This window comes from Lissotriton helveticus, chromosome 2_1 (genome assembly GCF_964261635.1).
Source record: "Lissotriton helveticus chromosome 2_1, aLisHel1.1, whole genome shotgun sequence".
NCBI lineage: Eukaryota > Metazoa > Chordata > Amphibia > Caudata > Salamandridae > Lissotriton > Lissotriton helveticus.
Window position 1 is genome coordinate 121,836,664 of NC_136059.1, and position 18,550 is coordinate 121,855,213.

The window sequence follows — 18,550 nt, forward strand, 5'->3', positions numbered from 1 at the left end:
AAGAGACATCCTACAATGCACATCGTTGGCTTTATTTGGATTTTCTTATGTAGTTGGCCAGCTCTCAATACATAGGCAATTTTTTGTTTTGCTAGCCATAGCGATAGACAGATCTTTAATACTGCAGAACTGGAGATATCAGAAAATCCCTACATTGGGTCAGTGGCTACTTAAGCTGGATCGGACCTATAAATTTGAAGAGGATAGGGGCATTGCAGAGATTTCGGCTAACCTGGTAGGGCTTTGTTGCGACCACGTAAACAGACGATACCACATAACTTAAGTGATCTTTTGTATAAATTTAACATCAATGGTTATTAACTCCCACATGTTTTCGAAACAATCAAAAGATGGTTAGTTCCCAGGAGAGAGCTTAGGGTATAGAATCAAACTAATTATGAAGTACCCCTCTTCAAATATGTTGTCTGGAATCCCATAGGTCGTCAAAGTTAGGGGTTAATGTGATCATTGAGCTGCTATTTAGAATGCTGGTATTGTACACCATGTAAAATGGGTTATGAATTTGCACTTTTTATTACTGTATGTTTTAAATATGAGACTGGATATTATACAGGTTTAATCTTTTTATTGTATATCTTGCTTATGATATTTATCGTGTACAAATGGATTAATAAATTGTTCTATTTATTTTATGTTTTCATATCAGATTGGAGAATTTGTAAATCTGTCTGCTTCATGGCTGCTATTTTTACGCTACGTAAACATTTCTAAACAAATAAAAAAAAGAGACTCAAAGCATTTGACGGCGTTCATCATCACTGAGGGTGTGTTTGAGTTCAACAGGTTACCTTTTGGGCTCTGGTCAGCTTCCAGTGTGTTTCAGAGACTAATGACACACTTATTGGCTGGAATAAGCAATGTGTTTTTTCCAAGACAATATACTAATCTTTGGAGAGAATGTTGCTGAGCAAAACAGGTTGATGTACCTGGTGTTAAAGCGCATAGCTGAGGCAGGCATGGTGCTATGCAAAGACAAGTGCAATTTTCTAGTCAAAGAAGTAGAATATCTAGGGTACTTGATTATTGTCTATGGCATGAAGTCTACAATGAATTTGATCAGTGCAATTGTGAATGCACAAGTTCCCCTGGCATGGACATGTTGTGATCTTTCATGGGGCTCCTTGAGTATTATTCAAAGTTTGTGAAGGATTTTGTTGGAAAATCAATTCAATTGATAATCTTGTTGAAAATAGGAAAAATAATTGAATGGGGAAAGGTCCTGCAGATCACTTTTGAGCAACTTAAAATAAACATTGCACAGGCTGAAATATTATTTCAGTGTACGTTTGGCTCCAGAACTACCATATCTGTTGATTTGAGTGCAAATGGCATAGGTGCAGTCCTATCTCAAGTACAGGAAAGAAAGGAAAGGACAGTGACTTTCGTGTAGCACTTTTTGATTGAGGCAGGAAAAAACGACTCATTCATTAAGCGCTCTGTGCTAGCAGCAGCCTGGACAACTAATCATTTTCAGGTGTTCATTTGGGGTGAAAAAGTTGTACTGAGGACTGACCACAAGCCATTGTTACCAGTGCTGGGGCTGAATGGCAAAACCAGATGTTCAGGTCGCTTGGTAAGGCTGGCAGTTAGGTTACAGAAGTATGACTGTGATGTTGAATACCTGCCTGGTTGGAAGAACAAGGTAGCAGACTGTTTGTCTTGATTGCCTGCTGCTGATGAATGCACCTCTGATTCATAAGACGTACTGGCTAATGTAGAGGATGAAACTTAATGTCTACATGGAAGTGTATCCATGAATGAGTGAATGTTAGCAATGGAAACTAATGAGGTTCTTGAATCTGTAGCAGGGATTCTGCTCCTACACATAACTGTGCATAGAGACTTGGAACCTCAGTGAATTAGGGTGTACCAAAACTCACCTTAGTGCCCAATATCCCCTACCAGACTAGCAATCAGTGTCTCATTGGCTCATCCATAATACCAATGATTAGACAGCCCAGAACATGGAACTTAGATTACCTCAGGCAATGTGGAACACATGAACACTCTTTCGTTATACTCACAAAACAGTCCAAAATAGGGAGTAAAAGATGACACATGCAAGTTTGAAATTTGTATTTCTAATGCCGTGTTCTCATACGCAGTATCTTAGTTAATACAAGCAGACATATTATAAGCAACAAGGTTATCAGCATAGTTACTATTCCATAAAAAACAAAGGGAGAAAGCATGTTACAATGCTAAATGGAAACAGGTTAGAATACACCTATATCTCACCCTCCCTTGCTAGTAGGTTATTTTATATCTACAGAAGGTCTCTTGGGATTACAAGGGCGGCCCCATACCTCTGGTACTTAGCAGAAATGGATCACATCAGATTCTGCACCAGCTCTCTGCATGCGAATAGTCTCCAAGTGTGTGTGATCATGCCTACGCAGTGCATTATTAAATGTGCCAAAATCAGAGGTGGCCACAGCTGCATATATGTCATGTCTAGAACGTGGGCTGATCAGTCCGAACAACAACCACTGTGTTGAAATAACCCTGAAGGCCTCGGCACTCACTGTTCAGACTAAGCTTATCAAGCAAGGCTGCTAATATAGAAAAACATGTTATTCTCGTGTAAAGCAAAACATTCTGCTAGACTTCAAACATTTATTATAGTGTGCCGTGTGCAAAAGGCAGCAGAAAGGAAAAATGGCGTTTAAACTTCTAATAAGCTCATGTCAACTTAACACAGTGTGAATGCAAGGCTCAGCCCCATGATAAAGCAGTGAAGGAAATGCTCGGAGATGTATTGAGAAGGGAAAGCATGCTAATAGATGCACTTCGACCTTTTCATAAGGTCCTAGAAGAGCTGTCTCTAGCAAGAAATGGCTTGATTATGCAGAAAGAAAAATGTGTGCCACTTATAGAGGTGAGAGAAAGACTAAGGCGCATATCAGCAAGGCCTGGAGATAATTATCGCTCAGCGCGCTTAGTTTCATGGATAATTATCGCCGGCTAGCACTGATTTATATCGCTGAGATAGTGTACTATCAGCAACGCTCATCTTACCATCGATAAAAATCAAGGCGCACTCTGCCAAATGTGCGATTATTGCTGGAGATCCAGCGATAATCGCACAATGTTTGGCGAATGCTTGCTGATAGAGCAGATCAGACTTAGCCATGATATCCACCTTCCATAGGATATCATGGCTAAGTCAGATGAAAAGCAGGGGTAAGGAAAGTAGCGATAACCGAGGTTAGCCCTACTTTTCTTATCGCTCTGCAGGTTAGCGTGAGGCTTAATAATAGGAAAAATGTCGCTTAGCGACATTTCTCCTGTTATTCTGAGGAGGAACGCCTACTTTGCATCTCATTAGAGATGCAAAGCTGGGTGTTAAGGGAAAAGGCGCTGAGGCAAGGATTCACGCAATAGCGTGACCTTGCTAATAGGGCGATACAATAATTGCCGCTTTCCGGCCGCTAAAGCGGAGATAATTGTCTTGCTGATATGCCCCTTATAGAGTAAGCCGACTAAGGACTTTTTGGCCAAACCTTTACTATTAGGAGACTGAAAGATCAATTTTGGTGGCCAAAAATGGACACCCAAATGAACGTATGGGTGGAGAAGTGTGAATCATGCAAAAATTCGGTAAACAGATTGAGAGTTGGTTTGGGTGTGACTGAACACAACCAGCATGTGGTTGAGGCAGAGCATTCAAGGGAGAAACTTTGGGGGATATTCTCAAGAATGCATGTTAATCATCGCAAAATGAGCTTAACGCAACTTCTCACATTGCAGTCCATCGCGGGAAAATACCCAGGTGGAATTCTCAACAGGGCAGCACCATGCGATATTTCCACTATAACGTGACATATGACCGCGTTAAAGCCAACGTGATGCCTAACAACTGCAAAACACCAACCCAAAAGATGGCCAGAATCACGAAACAAAAAGCGGTGATAACCAGCGACAGCCATGCAATTCCCATGCCTAATGCGGGAAAATGCACCAGAAAAGCAGTAGCACCATGGATGTACCCCGAACTAGTGCAGAGGACAACACACACCCCACAAGCCCCACAGACGATCTGGCCGGGTCCTCGGGGTCAGGGAAAGGCAAGGACAAGAAGAGGAGGACGCTATTCAGACCACAAGAAAACAGGATCCTGATAACAGAGGTGAAAGAACACCATCAACTACTGTTTGCCATCACCACCGTGTTACTGGCAACAAAAATGGGATATAGCAGTCCATTGTGGACAAGATAAATGCAGTCGGAGTGCTGAGGAGGACAATGGAAGAGGCCAAGAGGCGCAGGATTTATGGGAAGCGCCAAACCAAGCACATACTTGCCAACAACCAGAAGGCAGCAATGCAGACCGGAGGTGGGAGTCCAGCACCACAGGATGAGCTGGATAAGATGGAGGAAATGGTCTACACAGTCATCAGTGGGGAGACGGTGGCAGGAGTTGGGGGACACCACACTGCCCAACAAGACCTGACAGAACAGCAACAGGGCGAGTCATGACCAGGGACTGTGGGACAGGGGAGATGGGCACAATGGCACATATACACAATTAAGTAGAGCACACTGCACACCCACAATGACTCAGTAGCATGTCTATGATCCCCTTGCCACACTGCAGCACATCTAGAAAAAGCAAGTAGGCCCCCGTCCACTATGTGCCCAGAGGGTGCCCTTCCCACACACCACCAATCTCACAACCAACCCATGCACGTGTCAAACCCAGCAATGAGGAGTGTCCATGAGCAACACTGACAATGCAATTGGCACTGCATGATGGATAGCATTGTTGCAGTCATCATACCATGAAACGTTGCACGCAATGACACTGAGGTGGCAGAGTGTGGACCACCTCCGTAAAGGAGCAGATAAATAAAGCAGCAAAAGTGCAAGAATACTGGAGGATAGACACAGAGGACACAGAAGGAGAGTGAAAGGGGAGATTGAGATGAGGGTAAAAACGGAGGAAAGACACAGAAGGAGAGTGAAGGGAAGAGCTTGAAATGAGGGGAAAACGAGTGAAAACGGAGGAAAGACACAGAAAGAGAGTAAAGGGAGAGATAGAAATGAGAAAAAAAGGAGTGAAAAAGGAGAGAAAAGCAGAGCGAGAGAAAGGACACAGAGGTCCACTGGACCAGCAGGGATGAGGCGTAGGTAAAACCTGCAGGTGGAGGAGGACCTCAAACACCAACACTCAAGAGTGCAGGGCTCTGGGGAAGGCCTCACTCAATGGTGGAGCTGCAAGGAAGGGAGAGCAATTTCACTGACAATGAGTCAGTGGTCTTGCTCCGTAACTTTCAAAACCAGCCCTGAGAGAAATGCTCTGTCTCCCAGCGGATTCAATAATCCCATTCAAAACTCTTTCCATCATTCCTAAGATTTACAGCAACAGTGACCTTAACCACTACCAAAAACTGAACCTTCAACGAAGAACCTGTGATCAGCCAATTTATTCATTTAATGAACCTAAAGATGCCAAAAATATGGAGACAGAGCTATGGACATCAGAGACCCAAATGGCACAAAACCCTGAATACCTTCTTGACAGTACGACACAACCATCTGCACTTCATAAAATCTCTAAAAACTGAACGTTGCGGGTTGAGCAATCAATGAGTTGCAGGATATGATAAAAGCAGCAAATGAAGAATATCAGGTAGGGCCATTGCCTTGCATGCAGGTGGACTACACAAGTAATTTCCAGACAGTTATTATGTCTCCATAAGTAAAATGGGTACCTCCTCCCTAGTGTGAGGGAAGCTCCTATCAACAAGATGCTTTACTTCCTACCTTGCTTTTTTCAATTTAAAACATGGGTTAGTTTAATTTAAAAATACACTTTCCTCTAATCGGAGCTTTTTGTGCGTGCCAAATTACAAAAACAGTATACATATTTTACAGACAGAAATGATAACGTATTTGTTAAAATGAGTAAAGTTTCAAACAAAAAAGAAATGATGGAAAGAGAGTGAGAGAGAGAAGAAGAACATTGGAATAGCAATTAGCACAGAATATAGCCTATATTGAAGTCTGTTCCAGAGACGGGACTTCACCACGATGGTGGCTCGCTAGAAGTGCAGCTGCAGCCGTGGGATTCCTGGACCTATCAAGGAGATTCAGAGGGCTGATTAGTTGACCTCAAAGTGGGAGCAGGAGTGCCCCACACTGCCGGAACACAGGAAGGGTGCCGAAACCAACAACCACCCACTTAACAAGACTTTCTTCTCCCTCCCTGAATGGGAATATAAACAGTGCTTTGGCATACGTATCTTCTAATGCTGAGTACAATGTACCCGCTACTTTTGCAGGGTACCTTCGGCAGGGTGTTTGCAGTAATCACCTCTTTCGAACCAGGATGTAAACTGGAGAAGCAGAAGGATTGATCCTGATCAAACATGAGGGGTAGCCGTACACTGTCCCGCACGTGATCCGCAGCTTCTGAATCATTTGAAACGTAGTCAATACTGAGACTCTGACTGCCCTGAAGTCCGAGAATTGTCTACCATAAGAGGTCTGTCACCCTTTTGTTTTTATTTATTTTAAATTTTTTTATTTAATGCGTTTTTACATAGCGTGGACTTTACCTGAAGGTGTCAGAGTGCTTCACAATAGGAACAGCAGCATTACATGAGGAGAAAATTACAAGTGGGCATGATACAAACGCAAACGTTACTTTACCTGAGACAATTGTGCATGTATCAAAAGCAACAAAATACAAGAAGAGGTAGCAAATGATATGTTACAAGAGTAAAAAGTGACGTGTGCAAATTACATAAGCTTACAAATACAAGTAGAGGTAAAAAACTGCAATAAATGGCAGACACTCAAAACACAAGAACACACTGGGAAGGCACCTCTATAGGCATGGAGTACAGACTTTCCTATAGTGGAAGAACTTCCTTCAGGGAATAGAGAGGGCGTGAATTTGATTTGGAAGTGTCTTTGATGGAGGAGAACTTGAATTTGAATTTGAATTTAAAATATTTATTAAGCGCAGCATTCACCAGCGGTTTCTTGGCGCTATGGAGGGCAGGTACCAATGGGGGAGAATGACCACCGTACCAAGGACTGGTGGACCTAAAAGAGTAGAGAGAGCATATCACAAAGGAAAGGCCTGTTTAAAAAGAAAAGTTTTGAGGTCTTTCCGAAAAGGAAGATAATGTGTTGCCAGTCTTAGGTGGTCCGGTAGAGAGTTCCAAAAGGTGGGTGCCAACATAGAAAAGTTCGACCCACCCCACTTCTTGCGCTTAAATCGGGGGACCACCAACAAGGACTGGGAAGAAGAGCGAAGCTCTCGGGTGGGGGTATACTCCCTGATCATGGAAGAAATTAAGGCGGGAGCCGAGCGCCGCCGTGAGTGAAAAACCATGCACCCCAACTTAAACAAGGCCCTCTCTTTAATAGGCAACCAATGGAGTGCCTTAAGAATAGGAGTGCAGTGGTGCGAACGAGAAAGGCCATGAATAAGTCGGGCTGCCTGGTTTTGAACCAACTGAAGTTTCCGTAGGCTATACGCTGGAATGCCATTGTACAGGGCATTTGCGTAGTCCAGCCGGGAGACAACAAGAGCGAACATATTCAGCTTGAGTGCCAAAGGAGAAAAAAAAACGAGAAACAGTGCGAATTGTGCGAAGAGTGAGAAAGCAAGAAGAAACGACATGACTAACTTGTGAGTGAAGAGTGAGTTGGTTATTGAGTTTGACACCTAATGTCTTAACTGAGGCAGAAGGAGAAGGAGGGGGCCCAAAAGAAGAAGGCCAAAATAGAGAGTTCCAGGGACTGGAGCAACCACCCGTGAGGACCAACTCGGTCTTCTCCGGGTTCAACTTTAGGTGGTTGTGGTTCATCCAGTCCCTGATGAAAACCATAACTGACTGAAAATTAGAAATAGAATGAGGAGAAGAAGAGAGATTAAAGATAAGCTGGAGGTCATCCGCATAATTAAAAACGGTGACCTCCAGCTGCTGAAGAGCAAAAGTCAAAGGACAGATATAGAGATTAAACAAGAGAGGGGAAAGAGAAGAACCCTGAGGGACACCACAAGTGACGGGTAATGAGGTAGCCGAAAAGTCTCCCAGCCGGACCGCCTGGGTGCGGTCCCTTAAAAAGGAGGAGAGCCAGACCAAGGCCGAGCCCCCGATTCCCGCCGCTCCGACACGGGACAACAAGATGGAATGGTCCACCGTGTCGAAGGCGATGGAGAGGTCGAGGAGCACCAGGGCCTGGTGATGGTTTTGGTCTGCTCCCTCCCTAAGATTGTTAAGGACCGACACCACAACGGACTCAGTGGAGTGTCTAGGTCGAAATCCTGCTTGTCGGGGCGCTAAGCCGCCATTATCCTCAATGAAGGAGCTGAAAACCGTTGTTACATGCCGCTCCAGCACCTTGCCCAAATAGGGCAGCAGCGAAATTGGACGATAATTGGCTGGAGCGGATGGATCAGCCCCCGTTTTCTTGAGGATAGGCACTATAGTGGCGTATTTTAGGGAAGGAGTCACCACCCCTTGTGTCAAAGAATTGTTAAGGAAACTAAGGGGGGGCAAGGGACAGGCTGTATAAATATGTTTGAGGATGTGGGCTGGACAAACATCCGTCGGAGAACCCGATTTGACTTTTGGGAGAATGGCCAGAAACGCATCCTCAGTGAGCGGTGGAATAGAAATGAGGGAAGACCGGGCAGTAGGGGGGGAAGGATCAACAAAGGCAGGAGAAGGAGGAGGAATATTTAGTTTAATGTTGGTTATTTTATCCAAAAAATAAGAGTTAAGGGAATCACATAACTGTTGAGTGGGCAAGGGTTTGAGGGATGCCCTGTCCGAATAGGCCAGGTCATGGACTATGGAGAAGATCTCTCTGGGTTTATTTTCTGCCACCAAAATTTTGGTGGAAAAGTAAGCAGTCTTTACCTCGAGTATAGCTCTCTAATACTCTCCCAGGAAGATGGTATAGCTGACTTTCAGTGTAGGACAGTAGTCCCTTCTCCACAGCCTCTCCGCTCGCCTAAGAGCAAGCTTATTCTCCTTTAACTCCTCGTTGCACCAACGATTAGATTCGTTGGGACGTCTGGTTGATATCCGACGTAAGGGAGCTACCAAGTCGCATCCCTTGGCGAGCCAGGTATTGAGGGTAGCGGCTTGGGATGAGGAGGAGAGGCCTGTCAACTTAGGCGAGGAGTCCCGTAAGGAGGATGACAAGGACTGGAGGTCAACACGTCCCCAGTTACGTGCCCAGGTGTTTTTGGCTAATGGGACTTTCACCACTGACCTATAAAAGAGGGAAAAAGCAACTAAAAAGTGATCCGACCACGGACAAGGGGAAACAGAGATGGGTGAAATAGAGCAATTGAGGGACCAAACCTGGTCCAAAACATGGCCATGTTTATGTGTAGGAACCTGGACGTGGGAAACCAAGTTCAAGGCTAAAAGCAGTTCAGAGAACTGTTTGGAAAAGGTACATTCTTGGGCCTCCGTAGGCCAGTAATTAAAGTCCCCAAGTACAAGGACCGAGGTATGATTGACCACCAAGGTGGCCAAAAGATCCTGAATGGAGGGCAAGAATTTTTTATTTTATTTTTGGAGATTTATAGAGCGCATGGCTGCCCGAGAGCGTCCCAGCGCTAACAGAAATACACTGTGATCTCCAGAGGAGGGGACCGGAGGGGAAGGAAGAGATCAAGGGAACAGCCATGTCTTCAGGGATTTGCGGAATGCTAGGAGATTAGGTTGGGACCGAAGGTCCGGTGGAAGAGTATTCCACATCTTGGAAGCCTGAAATGAGAATTGTCGACCTCCAGAACGTGATTTTTTAATCATGGGTATTTTGGTCAGGTGGGCATTAGTAGAGCGGAGGGTTCTGGTTGTCGTGTGGGGAGTCACGAGGTCTTTCAGGACCGGAGGGGCTTTTCCATGCAGGATTTTGTGGGTTAGGCACATGGCCTTGAAGTGCACCCTTTGTTCCACAGGGAGCCAATGGAGTTCTTTAAGTGCAGGTTTGGCAGAGCAGCGTTTTTTGGTGCCAGTAAGGATTCTGGCAGCCGCATTTTGCACCACCTGAAGCCTGGAGATGACTTTCTTTGGGGATCCAAGATATAAGGCATTGCCATAGTCCAGTCTGGACAGTATGAGGCCCTGCATGACCAGTTTTCTTGACTGGAATGGTAAGAGTGGAAGAATTTTGCGGATGGAGCGGAGCAGGCCAAAGCATAAAGAATAAAGGTGAATGCTGGGGCGGACGATATACCAATAAACAGGTAAGAGGGGGAGATAAAGTAGGGAAAGAAGCTACAAGATGGTCTGTGGGCGTAAACGGGGATGATGGGAGAAGTTGCATATTAAGGTCAGACCGGGCAATAATGGCCACTCCACCCCCCACTTTGCCAGCTGGGCGATCTGAGCGTAGGGCAACATAGGATGGGGGAAGGGTAGCCAATAGAGAGGGCAGGGACGACTCGCTAAACCAAGTCTCGGTCAGGAATAATATATCTGGCTTCTGTACCTCAAGCAGGACAAAGAGGTCCTGACAATGCCTAACCGCCGACCTCGTGTTAAGTAAAAGAATGGATAAAGGGCGGAATGGCGAGGCGTTTAGGCCAGGAAGCAGCTGAATCGGGCAACTAATAGAAGGAGCCAGGTGGACAGAAACTGGCTCGTGGATAGAGGGGCATAAACCAATAGATGCGATATCAGCAATAGTAGCATCCGCCAGGGGCCACTGGCCCTGTAATGCCACGAGGTCATTGGCAGAATAAATGTGTTGGCGGGCATAAGGACGTGCCCCTAGCCCCGTCTGGCCACGGACGGGCGCAGACGGGCTTGCCTTAGGCGCGCCCGCTTCGCTCGTTCGCTGCGCTTCCGAAAACACATTGCCAATTAAAGGCGAGCTAACTCCGGTCAGGCTCGTGGGACACCCCTCCCCAAGATGGCGGCTCGCCCTCTCCTCTCAGCCCCGAGAGACCGGCTGGAATTCACGAGGGAGGGCAATGGAGGAGCGGGGATGTTAGTGGGACCCTGCACAACAAAAGCAGGTTAGTGCACTTTAAAATGACAATTTCGGCAAGTTTGCCGATTTTTTTTAAAAGTACAGTGGAATAAAAACACACACTCCCACCACGTAGCAGCTCTCCAGCACAGTGACCGGGACCCTCCAAACCGACCCCAGGCGCTGCCACCAGCCTGAGAATCAGCTCGGAGCCCCTGGTCAGTTGGTCCAATTGAAGGCTTTCCCACGCGAGCACTGAACCGCTAACTCCGGTCAGGCTCGTGGGACACCCCTCCCCAAGATGGCGGCTCGCCCTCTCCTCTCGGCCCCGAGAGACCGGCTGGAATTCACATGGGAGGGCAATGGAGGAGTGGGGGTGTTAGTGGGACCCTGCACAACAAAAGCAGGTTAGTGCACTTTAAAATGACAATTTCGGCAAGTTTGCCGATTTTTTTAAAAAGTACAGTGGAATAAAAACACACACTCCCACCACGTAGCAGCTCTCCAGCACAGTGACCGGGACTCTCCAAACCGACCCCAGGCACTGCCACCAGCCTGAGAATCAGCTCGGGGCCCCTGGTCAGTTGGTCCAATTGAAGGCTTTCCCACACGAGCACTGAACCGCTAACTCCGGTCAGGCTCGTGGGACACCCCTCCCCAAGATGGCGGCTCGCCCTCTCCTCTCGGCCCCGAGAGACCGTCTGGAATTCACGAGGGAGGGCAATGGAGGAGCGGGGGTGTTAGTGGGACCCTGCACAACAAAAGCAAGTTAGTGCACTTTAAAATGACAATTTCGGCAAGTTTGCCGATTTTTTAAAAAGTACAGTGGAATAAAAACTTTGAGGTCAGTTTTAAAGGACCAGGAAGAGGTGGTGGTTCGGAGTTGTGGCAGAAGTGAGTTCCAGATTCTCACTGCGTTGCCGGAAAAGGATTGGGCCATTGATCCTTCCTTTTTGAAAGTGGAAGGTTCAATCAATAAACTTTCCGCATTACGTGATGGTCTAGAGCCTCCAGAGGGTTTCAGTTTATTCGCCAGGTAGCGAGGCTATGTTATGGGCAGCCCACATCTTTGTGCAGGAGCAGCCTCTCTGACAAACAAAACGAACATTCACCAACCTGATTTCCAGTGTCACATACAGTACTACTATCTTCTTGGGGCCTACCTTGCACTGTAATATAGCATAACCAGACACAACAGTGCAGGCTTCAGCTACATTTTAAATTCTGCACCAGCAAAATCTCACATAAGAAGCAAATGGTACCTCACATGAGGCAGACGAGACTGCGAAAACGGGCAAAAGACTTTGACGCCTGGTGCTTTCCCCATCCATGAGGTATCTACCACATACCTTCACACCACAGCTGATAAGGCGGGGCCCTAACTCACAAGAGACATCTGGATTATAGCCCACCCACAACTCCTGGGGTATGCAACCAGCCATCCTGATGTTGAGGACATGTGCCCTATTGGAACAACTAGTACTGCATGTCTCATGTGGCAGCCCTGTGGGCTGGGATCTTCAAAGGTAGTATCCAGTCAGGACAGAGACTTCACCAGCAACAGATTCAGAATCAGGTAGCTAGCTCTCACCTGTCAGGGGGACTACACACACAGAACCACAAATTCAGACGTGACTTTCATAGTCAAGCGTGTTTAGACAGTAATTTGCTTCTCTCAATCACTGTGTCACTGGAATAAAAAGCTGTCACATGGAATAAATTACCCTTGTGATGTGACTCACTGCTATTATTAACGCTGATGTCCAATCATAACAGGGACTCAAGGGTACCAGCTCTGGCCTGTCTCAGTCTCTGTCAAAGATTATGAAAGGAACCCATGCTTTGCAAGGCGGAGTTCAGAGGCCTAGCAACAGTCAGATCTGAGCAGCAGATGAGTGCCTTGGTAACCAGATTTTGATCGTCTGTTGGTTAAGTGTGGTACTAAGTTTGCCAAGAGAGATTTCAAAGCCACACGACATGGTCGGTACTATGTTGGCTCAAATAATTTCCACATTGCAGCAAAATAGGGGCCGGTCAGCTTTTTGGAGTGCTTAGAGAGGCAGACTTGGAGAGCCATGGCTTCATGACAATTTCGTGGCGATGTTTCGTTAGTGTGCCCCTTGAGTCGATATGGAATTCTAGGTACCTGTACGTGTTGCCAAGTGGAATTTGAATGTTGTCATACAACCAGCCACCACCTCTGTACCGCTTCCTGCCAAGTATAGCTGTATGGGATATACCACCAATATGTTCATGGTGGCATACACATTTAGGATGTTTAACAGCTGTTGCAATCTGATACTTGTTGTACAACTAAAAAGAGCGAGATCGTCAGCATATTGGAGATGATTTGTGCACCGTCAACCCTGGAGGGGATGACTATTGATTATGTCCAGGTCTGCTGAGAGGTCAGCCAAAAAAAGATGAAAATGCAGTGGGGCTAGCAACATCCCTGTTTCACTTCCCTTGTCGTCTCAGAGTTTTCTAGGTAAATGAAACTGAATGAATGAAACTGGGTCTTATAAAGTGCGGGCTTAGTCCAAGGGCATCAAGGCGCTGATAGCGGACAATGCATGGAGTAGGCTAAAGAATGTTAAGCTGCAGACTGAGTGAAAAGCCATGTCTTCAAAGCTTTACGGAACAGCAAATGTGAGGGAAGACCAGAGAGATCATTGGGAAGGGCGTTTCAGAGTTTGGCGGCAAACCGTAGAGAAGGCACGGCTTCCCCACCTGACCTTGCTGAACCTTGGTACTATAAGCAAATTCTTGCTGCTGACCTAAGCTTCGTAGAGGGAATATATCGATGTAAAATTGTCTTGATACCCTCTGGACCAGTATCAAAGAAGGCCTTATGAACTAAGCATAATGTTTTAAAGAGAATCCTACGCTCAATGGGAAGCCAATGTAACGCCCTAAAAGAAATAGAGATGTGATGGAATTTGGGCAGATTCATCACAAGCCTGGCCCCAGCGTTCTGCACTAGCTGCAGCCGTTGAATCAGACCTCTGTCAATGCCCAGAAAAAGGGCGTTACAGTAGTCCAATCTGGACGTCACAAGGGCGGCCACTGCCTGCTTACGGGAGTCAAACGAAAGATAGTGTGACATTTTCTTTAGAGTTCTAATGATTCCGAAACAGGTGGAGACTGTCCTACTCACCTGTCTACTCATGGTGAAAGAATTGTCCACCAGAATGCCAAGATTTTTTCCAAATGGGACAGGGCAGGGACACGCGTCCAGAGAATCTGGTCAGCAGTCGCTAGACCAGATATCCGATCTGCTGCCAAAAATCAGCACCTCAGTCTTCTCCCCATTCAACTTGAGAAAATTAGTACTCATCCAAGAAGCGACTGCTTCCATGCAGAGCCTAAAATTAGAAGCCGAATCTCTAATATTATGGGTAATGGACAACATAATTTGGGTATCATCTGCGTAGGATAGGACTTCCAGCCCAAACGATCTCACCACTTTGGCAAGCGGAGCCACATAAATGTTAAAAAGCGTCAAACTCAGGGAGGAGCCCCGAGGGATGCCACACACCATGGTCTTAGGGGCAGAGAAAAAAAGGCCCAAGGCTCACCATCTGAAAAACCACTGTAAGAGCCGTTTCCGTACTATGCAGGCTTCTAAAGCCGTGTTGTGAATCATCCAGCACTTGGTGGTCACTAAGATAAGAGGAGAGATGGAAATTAAGATGCCTTTCAAGGATCTTGGCCGGAACCGGGAGCAACTAAATCGGACGATAATTCTTAAGCTCTGCAGGATCAAGAGAAGGCTTCTTTAGCAAAGGCTTTACCACTGCCGTCTTCCAGGACAAAGGGTACTGTCCCTCAGAGATAGCCACATTTAAAATGGCAGTAAGGTTTGGAGTAATTACGTCTCTGCAGCGTTTTAAAATCAAAAGGGGGCAAGGATTCCAGGGAGAACCCGACTTAACACCTTTGAGCAGTCTGTCCGTGTCCTCAGGCACTAGTAATGGAAAAGTGAGGAGCCTGGGGAAAGTATCAAGGGGAGCCACTTCCTCCCTTGCCATAGTCGGAGATGCGGACTGTCACACATTGGCAGCTTCAAGAGCCAGATTATTGTCTCTAGTCTTAGAGGTGAAACAATCTGAAATGTTATCACAGAATAACTGTGAGAAATCAATGGTATGAGTTGTTAGCGGAACAGTCAGGGAGTTAATGACCTTAAATAGTTCCCTAGAGGATTTAGATGATTCCAACATCTTCGAATAGAAAAGCCTTTTTTCTTCCATAATAGCCTCCTTATATTGCTTCAGAGAAATATTATGGAGTTCCCTGTCCACAGGATCTAACTTTGAATGCCATATCCTTTCCTGTCTACGGCTCATTAATCTCAACTTTCTAAGTTTCTCCAAAAACCAAGGAGGAGAAGGTTTCAGTCTGGCCGAATAATGCTTCCTAACTGGCGCCAGGTTATCCAGAGCATCTGACAATTTTTGCGACAACTCCACAGCGACCTGATTAACATCGTGATGCCTGGAGGGCTGGTATTTGGCAAAGAAGTTAGAAAGAGCCTCCTTAGTTATGCAGCTACGGTCTCTTCTTTCCACCCAATGTTTATGCTCTGAGATATGTCTCCGAGGTGAACCACTGCATAAGTAAAAAGGTACAGCAAAATGATCTGACCATGCCAGGGAAACAGGGTCTTTCACCGAAATACGAGGGTCTTTGGAAAAAATACCATCAAGGGTGTGACCAGCCAAATGAGTAGGACTCCTGACCAATTGAGGACAACCCCAGCCATTACAAATTTCAATCAGGGATTGAGTATCCCTGCAGAGAGAGTTGTCTAACTGAAAATTAAAATCGCCAAGAAAGGTGAAATTAAATCTATCTAGGAAAGGTTCCACAAGGCTACTAAATTTCTGGCCGACGGCAGTCCTAGATCCAGGGAGGCCTATAACAAAGAACACCGGAAAAAAATTCCGTCGGAAGGGAATTTATAGAGAAATAGAGAGCTTTAAAGGGGTCAGAAGGTGCGGAAAGCTGCTGTGTACGACAAATCAGAGAGGTTCTGTAGAGGACAGCCAAGCCTCCACCCCGCAGCCCAGGCCTGTCACATCTAGCAAGATGATAGACTACCGGAATAGCCTTGACAAGATCCGGACCTGATGAGTCCGAGGCCCAGGTTTCAGTGACAAAGACCCAGTCTGGTTTTCTAAGGGACACAAAGTCTTCAAAAACAATTTTTTTCTTGATCAATGATCTAGTGTTAATAAGATAGCCCGATATTATGGAATCAAGGCTTTGAGAATACGGAAGGGCCGGGCTAGCAGGGCACGGCGCCATAGCTGATTTTTTTACTGACACATTGCACAGAGTGGAGGTGAAACACTTTCTATCAGCTAGAGACTCCGGATCAATAGTATGGAGGCAAAGCGCTCTTACCGAGCATAGGTCCAGAAGTTCCTCTCTTGTACAGCTGATGGATCCCTGATGATGTGTAAAGGGACTAACAACTCTGGCTCCTGGCGCGAACTAGGCGCTGACCGGCGCAGATGGGTTTGCCTTTGGCCCGCCTTTGGCGCGCTCGATACTGCATCCGGTTTTAAAGGATGGGGAGGCGACTAGAGCACCAACTTCCTCTAGACCGGAAGTTTTCTCCCTCCACACAATTGGGACCAAAAACCCGCGTTGGAACGGGAAGGACAACAGGTAAAATAGAGAAGAAGGTAACAACATGAACAATAGAGCCGATTTTAAAAAGTTCAATATTAAAATTTAGTGCATTCAGTATAAAACAAAGTCGAAAAGAATCAGTAGCTCAATAGCAGCGTTAGGAGAATAGCAGGATTAGGAGAGCACACCCTCATGAGCTTCCGCTGCGCGCGCGATACTGCATCCGGTTTTAAATGATGTGGAGGCGACAAGAGCGCCAACCTCCACTGGACCGGAAGTTGTCACCCTTCACACAATCTGGACCAAAAACCCGTGGTGGAACAGGGAGGACAACTGGTAAAATAGAGAAGAAGGTAACAACATGAACAATAGAGCCAATTTTAAAAAGTTAAATATTAAAATTCAGTGCATTCAGTATAAAAAAAAGTTAAAAACCATCAGCAGCTCAATAGCAGGGTTAGGAGAATAGCAGCATTAGGAGAGCACACCCTCACACGCTCCCCTGCGCGCATGATTCTGCATCCGGTTTTAAAGGATGGGGAGGCGACATGAGCGCCAACCTCCACTGGAACGGAAGTTGTCTCCCTGCACACAATCGGGACCAAAAACCCGCGGTGGAACGGGGAGGACAACAGGTAAAATAGAGAAGAAGGTAACAAAATGAACAATAGAGGCGATGTAAAAAAGTTCAATAATAAAATTCAGTGCATTCAGTATAAAACAAAGTCGAAAAGCATCAGCAGTTCAACAGCAGCGTTATAGCAGCATTAGGAGAGCACACCCTCATGTGATCCAGTGCAGATCTTGACTTGAATCCAGGTGTTTTGTCTCAAGCCCTAGCACACCAAAATACAGATTATAACACTGCGGCCAGACGGAGTTGCCGAAGAACGCTTTAGCGGTTGAATGCTGCTATATACAGCGCGCATGAGGCGGACATGGAACTAATCCATCTTTGAGCACGAACGTATACCGAATCGTGCTAAGAGGATACATTATCTTTCTAAAGACTCATTCACGAATTACTAGCAATTTGCCCAGCCATATTTAGGCTGGGACGGAAGTCAAACCAGCCAGAAGCCCTGAGGAAGTCTTGTCCCGAATGAAAAAACACGTGTTGGCTGGAGTCAGAACAAGAAAGAAATATTAAATCATACATTGTGTTACTGTATTTGTCTTGCACTTAAAGTCATTGACTTGTTATAATCTGTATATTGGTGTGCTAGGGCTTGAGACAAAGTTGTAAGGATCGGCTGATCTAAATGTGGAGGTGTTGGATGATTGCCTCCAACCTTAGCACCCATAACTGAAAGAAATTGAGCAACATAATACAAACTGTAACCGGTAAGCGCCACTTCTATCCGAGGTATAATCATCCCAACAATCATTCATTGAATCCAGGTGTTGCTATGAAGCTGGATAATTGACTTCAATAGTGTGGCCAGTATTCCCCAATTGGATAGCTTAGCCCAAATAGACTCCCTTGGTACGGGGTCATAAACAGCTTTAAAGTCAGAAGGCTAACTACTGGCATATGATGTGGGGATGTACGAGTTTGGGAACAAATGGGGAAGAAGTGCTGGAACTGCTGTGTAGCATAACTGATCGTACAATAGAGCTAGAACTGGGTACTTATTTAATGCACTGGTTCCCGCATACTGCTAAAACGAAAGTGACAAGTACATTTCTAGACCTGGGTCTAGTCTTAGCCAAGAGGGAAATCACAATGCATTGGAAATCAGCGAGGGGGCCCAGCGTGGGGAGATGGCGTGCAGACTTTCTCAAGTGGGCGCGGAGTGAAGGTACACTTAGGCTGCAGCAGGCCCTTCGTACCAGTAATGACAAGGCACAAGAGGCGGCAAGGGCGTGGGAAGCCTTAGTTGCAACATTGCAGACTCAGGAGCTGGGCTGAGAGGAGGGTTCGGTCTTGGAGGAT